The sequence below is a fragment of the Chelonoidis abingdonii genome, chromosome 3 (assembly GCF_003597395.2).
Source record: "Chelonoidis abingdonii isolate Lonesome George chromosome 3, CheloAbing_2.0, whole genome shotgun sequence".
In the NCBI taxonomy this organism is placed as follows: Eukaryota; Metazoa; Chordata; order Testudines; family Testudinidae; genus Chelonoidis; species Chelonoidis abingdonii.
This window is the reverse complement of record NC_133771.1, coordinates 113,034,801-113,045,353: the sequence shown is the minus strand read 5'-3', so window position 1 is coordinate 113,045,353 and position 10,553 is coordinate 113,034,801.

Genomic DNA, 10,553 nt, shown 5'->3' with positions numbered 1-10,553 from the left:
TTATTTAGAAATAAGAAATGTAGTGGGGCCCGTAGACAGTGATTGTGGGTAAACACCTTTAATAGAACTTTTTAGGGTGTACTAATGGTACAGGTAAAAACAAGGGCTGAAACGGTTCACAGTAATGAATGCAATCCTTAACAGATTTGGGGCACTAGCTGTGTCTATGACTTATTGCCTACAAAGGAATCAGTGAGGAGAAAGGATACTCTCTAGAAACAAACTATTGATTATTTACTTGTAACAGAAAAGGGATTAGCTTCTGCAGAGCAGAACTACTGAAATGGCATGTGCACTGTTTATTTTGCTCTAATCAGATTCACACCCCCTAACTCCCACTCTTAATAAAGCTTGTTTTACTACAGCTCCTGTGAGTTTATGCAGTTATTTGTGAATTTCAAGCATACCTTCCGAAAGAGGTGAAACACCTTTAACCTCAAGGGAAAGGCAGTGAAGGGAGAGTGTTTGGGACCACTGGGGATTCTATGGACTAAGGAGTCCTTCTGCAGTAATTGCACAGGAAATACCCAAATGATAAGAACCAGTTTCAACAGGCTTAAGAGAAAAGAACCTTTCTGGAAACTGAAATTTCAGCTCTCAGTGCATCCTGGGGCATGGTCTTCCCAGTTTGGGGACTATCCTAGATAATCTGCAATAGAACATCATGACTGACATTAGTATCTGATTATGTTAATCAGAAAATGGACTCTATTTTGTCCTTGCTCCCTGCACAACCTTGAGACCATGGGGCAACCACACTGGCACAGCTGGATTCCAGATAGTTATTAAATGAGGTTATCTACAAATATGCAAGACCTAGCTACCTAAGTACACTGCTGCTCTGGCAGGGTTCTGATGTCTTCTGCTACAGAAGACAAGGAGGCCCATTAGATAAGCCCACACTATTAAAAAAAGATATTATCCTATTCCCATATACTACAACATTGATCCATATTCCATGGATAAGACTCTCTCGAGTTTGGTCAGCATCTTCCCAGTGAAAGATTATTATAATTTTCTGTTGATCTTACTACTCAGTAACTGGGTATTGTAGGATCAAACACACACATGTAATAGGTATTGTTCATTCTCAACCCAGATCACCTAGGTGATTTGGTACATGTATTTTTCCAAGGCCATCATTTACAGTAATGTCATTTGCCTTTTTCCATTTGCACGTGCATACGTATTTTTAGTGAATTCGGTGGCTAGGAAGGGTATTAAGTTGATTGTGTGCTGGCTACATAAAGGATTTTAATCTTTGTAGTTATCAAACATGCCACTCATCCAGAAGGAGCCCCAAAATGCTTTGGAAACTTTGGATCAAATCCTGAGAGGAACTGAGTGCTGCTGGGCATCTGCAACTCCCATTGCAGGCCCTCATCCTCTCTCAGGAATTGTCCCTTTATAGTGTATTACCTCCATAGTAACTACCATCAAAGGAAGGTTAAGGTTGCAAAATCAAGCAATCACATGTTAAGGAATTAATGATCTTTGACACCTTAACTCAGCCCATTTGTGTGTACTCAACTTTTTTTTTTTAAATTAACACAATCAGGTATTATTCCTCCCCCCCCCCGCCCCCCACAACCCCTGCTTCATTCAGTGTATTTCTTTTTAGTCTACTCATTTAATGGGCAGGCCCAGGCAATATTTACTGCACACCATGCACAAAACCTGTACAGAATATTAATTTGCTCCTGGGTGTTTCTGTGGTACTCCCACCATAATATCTGAGAGATTCCCAAATGTTCACAATACCTGTGACATTAAGGGTTATTATTATCCCCTTTTGACATATGGGTAACTGAAACACTGCCAAAGGCTATGCTCTATGGCCCATTTAAGAACTGCCTGTGATACAGAGGAAGGTCAAAGCTGTGATACTGTGACAAAGTCAAGCAAGGCCTCAAGAAATTCAGCATCCCACTGACAAGTGGGAAAATCCTGCCCACAATCATTCAGTTTGGAGAAGCTGCGTTAAGATGGGTGCAGACACTGCAGGAAGCCATCAGAGAGCCCAGGCTGATGCCCAGAGATGAGCTAGGAAGCAGAATGTCCTCCAACCTCCAGCTGGCGAGTGGACCTGTAGCCACTGTGGGAAGGTTTGCCGCTCGCGCATCAGGCTCTTTTCCCATACTGTGGCTAAGTACCAATGACAGACGGACTTTGTTGTGCCTCCTTTCATCAGTCAAGATGTTGGATGGCCATATAACTGAAGCAGAGAAAGACTAAGGCCAAACTTGTCAAAAAATGTCCACTAATTTTACTCCTGGGGGAATTCTGTGCCAAAAAAATAAAAAAAATTCCCCTTCTTCTCTCCTCCTAGCCACCCTGGCTCCTGCCCCCTGCCCTTCTTATGGCTCCTGCAACTCCCGCCTTCGTACCCATCTCATTCACCACTCATCCTTTATATTCTTATCAATGGGCTTCTTTCTTCTCCAGTCTGCCTGTGCACCAGTACAGTGAGACATTGACAGCACGGAAGACACAGTCTTCCTGCTCTCGGTTCTTGTGCCTGGTGCCACAGCAGTCCCTGGCTGTCAGGAAGAGCAAGTTCAGGAAAGATCCTGCTGAGCCCCAGGATGGAGATGCTCACTTGGCTCTGCAGGGATGGCACATGCTCAGTCTGCTCACATGTAGTAGCTATGAGAAGATGGTGAATGTCTGGTGCAGATGAAATCTTTAGAGAATTTAGGGATCAAATTCTAGTAAGTCTCTACTGAGTGTGTGAACTGGGATTTTTCAAAGGCTCATAACTTGGCCACAGGATCAGAAGGTGGCACAAGCCTAATGCTAGTGAAATTTCATGATTTTGCTCCATAGCATTGAGGTGCTAGAGCTTCTGAATGAAATGGTTAGACAATTTTTTTTTTTAAAAACACGGGCAAAGTTATGTATTTTCCCCTCACCACATTCTTGGAAACAACTGAATCATTTTAGTTTTACTTTAAACTAAATTTTTTTTTTTTTTTAAAAAGCGCTGCTGGAGGCAAACACCAGGCATGGAAAAATGGTTAAAGATTGGCAAAGTTATAAGCATCTGAAAACAGAGTCTTACAACAGGAAATCTCGGGCAATCTTAATAATAGGTAGTGGTGCCAGTTCTTCCTATAACACAGGAATCAATCTTTTCTGCCACTGAAATGTAACCACCTCTGGTATGGAGCTGGCCTGTTGGTTTAATTACAAAAGCAATAGTACACCAAAGCTTAGGGCAGCAAATGAAGCTGAATATTCTATTTAACATAAAGATCATGCACAGTTAGAGAAGCAAGATATGAAGCAGCCTCTGCCCATTTTGGCATGCCTAGGCAATATTCCAGCCTGGAGCATCCTGAGCACTAGATGGGGGGGATTGGTTAGCATACGTGGTAGTGCTCCGTGGCCACAACGTGATAGGACCTTTTGGTTGGGAGGAGTTACCCAGGCCTCAGTCCCTCTGTGTGTCTACTGCTAATGATAGTAGGGCAAAGGAGAACACATTGCTCCTTTATGAAGCAAAAGTAAAAAGAGTGCTGGATCACCTAAGTCATTCAACCTGACACCAGCAAAATGATTTTTGGACAAGTGAGCCACAGTTGAATTGCTTGGGTCTTTGGGGCTTCCATAACAAATTTGAAATTCAAAGGACACAGGATAAGCTAGTGAAGAGCTAAATGCAGAATCCAATTAAATCTCTATCTACAGAAGCATCTGCATCATAGGAGCCTTGGAAATTTTATTGGGGCTTATGAGGCCTAGGGCAGAAAACAATGTTGTGCCTATTCAAGGGAACAGATAAATATTGTTTAACATTTCCAAGAAGGTGAGTTCATAAATTAACATCCCTGATCATTGACTGGTTTGTTTGTTAACTTAATATTCAGTAAAGGGAGCAATTACCATGGCAACATTCACATCTTATGACACATTGTGCTTCCTGACTGCATAATCTGCACAACACACACTGAACTTTGGTATTTGTGATAAAATTAAAGAGAAAGTGGATCTCGTGACTGACACATGTCTGCTTTTTTTTATTGCTCCTTTTAAAAAAAAAATAAAAATGTCCTCTCCTCTAGTCTTCTTCAAGTTGTTTTCTCTCCATCCCACTGAAATGTTGAAAACAGCTCATGCCTCCCCCGGATCTTCAGATATATGTTCCTGACAGTAATCCTACGCTATGCAAATGTAAACTGCAAAGTGCAAGATTTTTTTTTTTTTTAAATTAAGTACATCCTGTGGAGTCTAAATTGCAAGTAAAAGCACTAAAGGGAACAATAATAAAAAAAATCTTCCAGTGCCTGTATAATTATAGTTCTGTTGAACAAAGCCTTACGTCTTTTTGTTATGGAGTTAATCTTAAATCTCCAGACATATGTGCCAACCATACAGACTATATTTAGGAGGGACAGTCCTTATTTTTCATTTCTCTGTCTTTCATTCTGAAAAAAAACTTTAAAGGTCCAATGTGTTTCAATGGAGTTAGTTGTATATCCCTATTTTTCTCACGGATTGACCCTAATAGCATTTAAATATTTATATTCAGGATAGAGGGCATGATCAATTAACCTCCTTGCGCCGATATTTTTGACCCTCACTCATTAAAGTAATGTGGGACAGACCCCCTCGCCCAAAAAACTCTTGGATCCTTCTGTTTTGCTTCAGCTTCTTCCAGAATGAATGTTGAGCCTTTGACTACTTTTAAGCATATGTAAAGGTTCCAATTTATAGTGGCCTCACTTCCCTTTGATGTCAATGGCAGTTGAATGTAGTTAGCATCTTGCAGGATCTCCTCATTATCTGTATTTGGAGTTAGTGGCATGCCCTGATGCTTCACAGAATTATAATTATGCAGGCACTGGAAGATTTTTATTTCCCTTAGCATTTTTAATAAATATATTCAATGGAGTCAAAATTGTGAGTGTTATAACTCTGGATATTCTTGTTATCCATATAAATGTCTAATTTTCTGACTCTTGCTAAGCTTCTCAAAGATCCTGTGGCAATGAGTTCCATCGACTAATAATGAAATGTATTAAAGTATTCCGTTTATCAGTTTTGAGTTTGCTATCTTTCAGTATAGTCTCTCACTCTGACTGCTTAGTTTCTTTAGAATCTCTTGTGAGCAAGTTTGTCAAAAGCCTTTTGAAAGTCGAACTAAATTACATCAAGTGGTTTCTCTTTGTCCACTAAAGTTGCTACATTTTGTTTATATACCCTCTGGGCCTGCTGAATTGGTGCATTTTACATTCTCGGTTTCTTCCACCATTTCTTCTTTTGGCCTCTGAAATTTTTTTTTAAGTGATAAAGGTGTACTACCAGAGTAGTTCTAGGGTAGGTATTTTCCCAACATCCTCTGTAGTGAAGATGTGCAAAGAAATTATTTAGCTTCTCAGTAGTAGCCTTACCTCTCTGGTAATCAGCAGACCTTCCATTCTTGCAGGCATCATCCTAGACTCAGACTTTAAGGTCAGAAGAGACCATCATGATAATCTAGTCTGACATTCTGCTCATTGCAGGCCACAGAACCTCAACCAACCTCTCCTCTAATAGACACCTAATCTCTTGCTGAATTACTGAAGTCCTCAGATCTTGATTTTAAAGACTTCACTTCACCTACAATTTACTCTAGTTTAAATCTGCAAGTGACCTGCAGAGGAAGGCAAAAACCTGCCAGGGTCTCTGCCAGTCTGACCCAGGAGAAAATTCCTTCCCTGCCCCAAATATGGCCATCAGTTAGACTGAGCATGTGGGCAAAAGCCACCAACCAGACACCTGGGGAAAAAATTCTTTAGCAACTCAGCTTTCCCTATCTAGTGTCCCATCACCAGCCCTTGAGACTATTTTTTGCCAGTAGTCACAGATTCTCTACAATGGCATGTTCCAGATGAGGTCTCACCCATACCTTGTATAATGGTACTAACACTTCCCTATCTCTACTGGAAAGGGAGCAGATGATGCAAGCATCTGGGTACAGACCTGGTCCTTATGCTGCTCTGCTGTGTACTGCAATTATGCCAGCAGACTGAATACTGAAGTTGTGTGGGAAAGTGTCCTACCATGGTGGAATAAATAAGGCAGCTCTCCCCAGAAACCTTCTGCAAAGGATTGCAGAGTAATTCCATGAAAGTTTCCTAGCGCCCTTCATGGAGGATTCCGGGCTATCCCTGCGCGCATAAGCAGTCTTTTCCAGGAACACTCTGTGTAGCTGGAGCAGCCACCAGAAAGCAGCCACCCACTGCACCTCATTTTTTTGTCCAGATTAAAACAAAATATAAGAGCATGTAACCTCTACAGTTACATTAGAAATGCATACTCAGAGGTGCCTTCCCTGGCATTACACTCGACCACCATGCTGTCCTGAGACCATCTGGGCTTTGGGGTTACAAACAGCTCCTGGGGTTACAAACAGCTGTCTTTGGGAGAATGGATCCACTGCTCACCTGTCTCCCATTCTTCTTCTCCTCTTCCTCATCCTGAATGTCTTCCTCATTGTTGCCCCTTATGATCTTTTTTTAGATGTCTATGTTTCTTCAGTGGGATCGGAGCTGTGCCTGCATAGACTTCTCCCCACAGACCAGTAAGATCCACCACCTCCTGTGTACTCCAGGTTGGACCGCGTTTGGGGTGTTGAGTCGCCATGATCATTTGGTCTGGCAAGCTCTCCACACTGATCAAACAGGAAATGAGAATTGAAAAGTTCCCAGGGCTTTACCAGAGAGAGAGTGGGGGGCGGGCTGTTTCCTGTGCATCTGGTTGCTGTGCAACAGAGTTGAAAATGATCTCCAGAGCAGTCACACTGAAGCATTGTGGGACACCTCTTGAAGGCCAATTCAGTCAAGTTACATAACACTGCATCTACATTAGCTCTCTGTGACCCCATCAACACTGATGTAAGTGCTACAGTTCTTGCAGAGGTAGAGTAATGAAGTTGGCATTACATGCAAGTTAGGTCAGTAGAAGGGACCTGTTAGTATAGACACATACATTATTAGGTTGACATAAGGCAGCTTCCATTAAACTAAGTTTGTAGTGTAGACCAGGCCACAGAGTCTAAACACATTCTTATAAGTTCAACACCCATCCTGAATGATATTAACATACAGCTGAGCTGGTCTGGTTTCCAGCTATGAATTTGCCAGTGCTTGACACCTACAATCTTGGCAAGTGCTGGCACCTGGTTTACCAGCATCACATTAGTATTAATGGAATTCTCATTTTAGGAACAGGAGGTAGATATGGAGCAAAAGATTCAGTGGAGGTTCTTTTGGCAGTGGCTTCTCACTCTTACAAGGCAGCAACATGCTTTAGTAAGGAGATCCCTACCATGTCTGCATCCAGACTGCATGGAGTGGAGACAGCTCACACAGATTTTCATAGCTGAGGAATCTCCCCATTCTGACTGGATGTTCCGGACCAGAACCACAAGCACTGAGTGGTGGGACTACATTGTCAGGCAGAACTGGGATGACCAGCAGCCAGTGCCAGATTAAGGTATAAGCTAACTAAACTACAGCTTGGGCCTTGCAATATGAGGGGCCTCTAAAAAGAAAAACAAACTGACTCCATTTCAAATTTTATCAAAAGTCAGTTGCTATACAAAATAGCTATGGGAAAAAAGATTTTCTGTACCTTTTCCATTCAAATATTACAAAAATATACACATCTGGCTACACAAATACCCTTATCCTACCATAACCATTCACTAATTGTTTATTATTGACAGGAGGGAGGTCAAGCCTGAAAAATAAAGATAATTGTACTGTAGCAGTGCCTTCTCCCAGCCTCTCCACAAACACAGAGACCAACTGAAGTGCAGCACCCGTGTCCTTTTATTGTTTGTGTCCATTCCCACCACCACTTATTTACAGGGACCAACACTCTGGGAGACTGCTAACTTCCCAGCCAGCAAGTATCTAGAGCTCATGCTCCTCCCTTTTCTGTTTCCCCCTGCTTCCTGTCTCTTAGCCAGCATTATAGGGCAGGCGGCTATCCAGGCCTGCAGGTGGATCTAGTCTGGTAATTAGGGCGTGGCCCCTCAGCCAGCCCAACTACTACGCTTCTTCCCCTGGAACAGGGCTAACAGAGGCCTGGCTTATTTCTCCTAGCCAGCACCCTGTTACATGTACTTCTAGAAATGCTAATTTTGTAAGTAAGTGCTATCAGTCTCCTAAGGCAGAGTTTTGTTGGCCAACTGCTACTGGCAAAATTCTGAGCGTGCCTTCATAACTTATTTAAATAAATAAAATTCTCACTGCCAATAAAAATTAGGAAAAATGTGAGGTCAGAGACAGCAGTGTCGTGAAGCAACCCTGCCAAGCTCAAACTCGTATGTTAGTGTGTTCTTTCTTTTGATCTATAGATACAAGTGTATTTTAGTGAGCACACTGCTTTCTGCTTCATGTGCTATCCATGCTTCACATGACTGAGTGTGCAGGTGATAGATCCACTTGACCCAAGTCGGTAAGATTTAGAGGATAATTTTGTGTTGGTTTCCCTCCGTAAGTTTTGGGAACTTTCACAGTAAATATCAGAGTGCTGATGAAAGGATAAATAGAAGGTTTGAGAGAACTGAAGGGAAATATACCAGAATAATCTAAATATTCTGAGTACTTGGCAAGCAAGTCATTTCAAACTATGTGCCTATATGATTAATAGGCTATTAGAGCCTATAATATTCATTATATTTGCATGAATATAGGCTAGTTTCTCACTTTCTCAGTGTCTGTGTAGAGATTACCATGCATATAGCTTGTTATCTGTGTATCCGATGTGTTTACTCAAGATTAGTGGTCTTGGGGAGACAGAGGATAGAGAAGCGAATGCAAAGAGAGGTCTACCTAGAAAAAAAAGATGGATTTTCTGCTTGGTGGGTTTGGCGTGTGCAATATTTTATTATAGGTAGTATGCTATGTAAAATTTCTTTACATAGACTTATAAATACCATATCATATGCACAATACATTGTATTTTTATAGTATGGCAAAAGAAAAAGCCCAACAATTTATTGTTTGTAGCAAAAATTAAACTGGAATAAACATTTGTAAATAGGAAAATACAAAGTTTATCCAGACTAACAAAAATCAAACTTTTTTCATATGAAAAAGGATAATTTTCCTTATTAATGGTGTAAAAAAATTATATATCCTCATTTTCCTATGAGAACATAGACAAAATAGCATTAACTTTCACAGAAATATTCTGTTAAAACACCACAGGTTTCTGGTATATACAGTGGTTTTCAAACTATGGGTCGGGACCCCAAAGTGGGTTGTGACCATGTTTTAATGGTGTTGCCAAGGCTGTTAAACTTGCTGGGGCCCAGGACTGAAGCCAAAGTCCAAGCTCCACCACCCAGGGTGGAAGCCCTCAAGCTTCAGCACCCTCAGGGCAGGGGGCTCAGGCTTTGGTTCCTCTTCCTGGGGTCTTATAGTAATTGTTGTCAGAAGAGGGTTGCGGTGCAATGAAGTTTGAGAACCCGTGGCATGTTCTGTATTATAAATATTGAGATTTATAATTTAAAATTCATTTTTTACTAGTTTCAATAAAAGCTTAGCTACTAATTTTAGTACCAATATTAGGTAATTCAGCATAACCATCTATAAAAACAAAACAAATCAATTTATTGGAAAAATACAATGGGCATACAATGTTCTGATTCTTTACTTATTATCTGGGTGTAATTCATCTCAATGTAACAAATAGTTGAGCTTTAAGCTTGGATTATCCACATCTATATCTTCTATTGCCTCTTGTATCCTTTAAGAGTCTTATTGTGTATCTAGACAAGGAATTCCACATTTTTAGATGCCCCAACAGACAAGAAATGTTTCCTGAGAACTCTTCTAGTAATTTATATTGTATTGTTTACTTCTACTTTACTTACATTTGCAATTAGGTCAAAGAATTTATCTAAAATTTCTGTCATGATGTCATCGTTATAGAGAGGGCTACTGAAAATGAAGATTATTCTATTTTTACAACTTTGCCTTTGTATACATGCAAATAAAGCTTTCGTGATTATATAGTCAATATCCTTTCTGTTTATGGTATGGCGCCCTCTTACATTTGACATAGTTTAGGGCCTCAGAATGCCATAATCCAGCCCTGCTAGCAGTGGGCTCAGAATTTTTGAATGAGGAAGGCCACCTTGCAGGAGCTAAAGTAAGGAGCTTGCCCTAGCCTTCCCATGCTGGAATACCCAGATAAGACCATCTGTTCTAGTCCAGAAGTGTGTTGCTGTTGCCATCTGGACGCCGGCCACCCTGGTCTGTCAGCTTGGTGGCTGAGTAGTTTGCCGTCTGGAAGTAAATAGTCAGTGCTGTGGTGATGGAGGTTTGCAAGGCAATTATAGCTTTGGTTCACCCACAGGGGGTCAAGATTGGAAATGTCTCTGGAAATAATAGAAGGCTTTCAGTGAATGGACTTCCCAAATTGTACCCATTAGCTGCCCTACCCTCCAACATGCACATTACTGTCAAATTAAGTGTAAAAATGTAATAAGAAAAGCCAGAGAGGAGTTTGAAGAACAGCTAGTCAAAAACTCAAAAGGTAATAACAAAATTTTT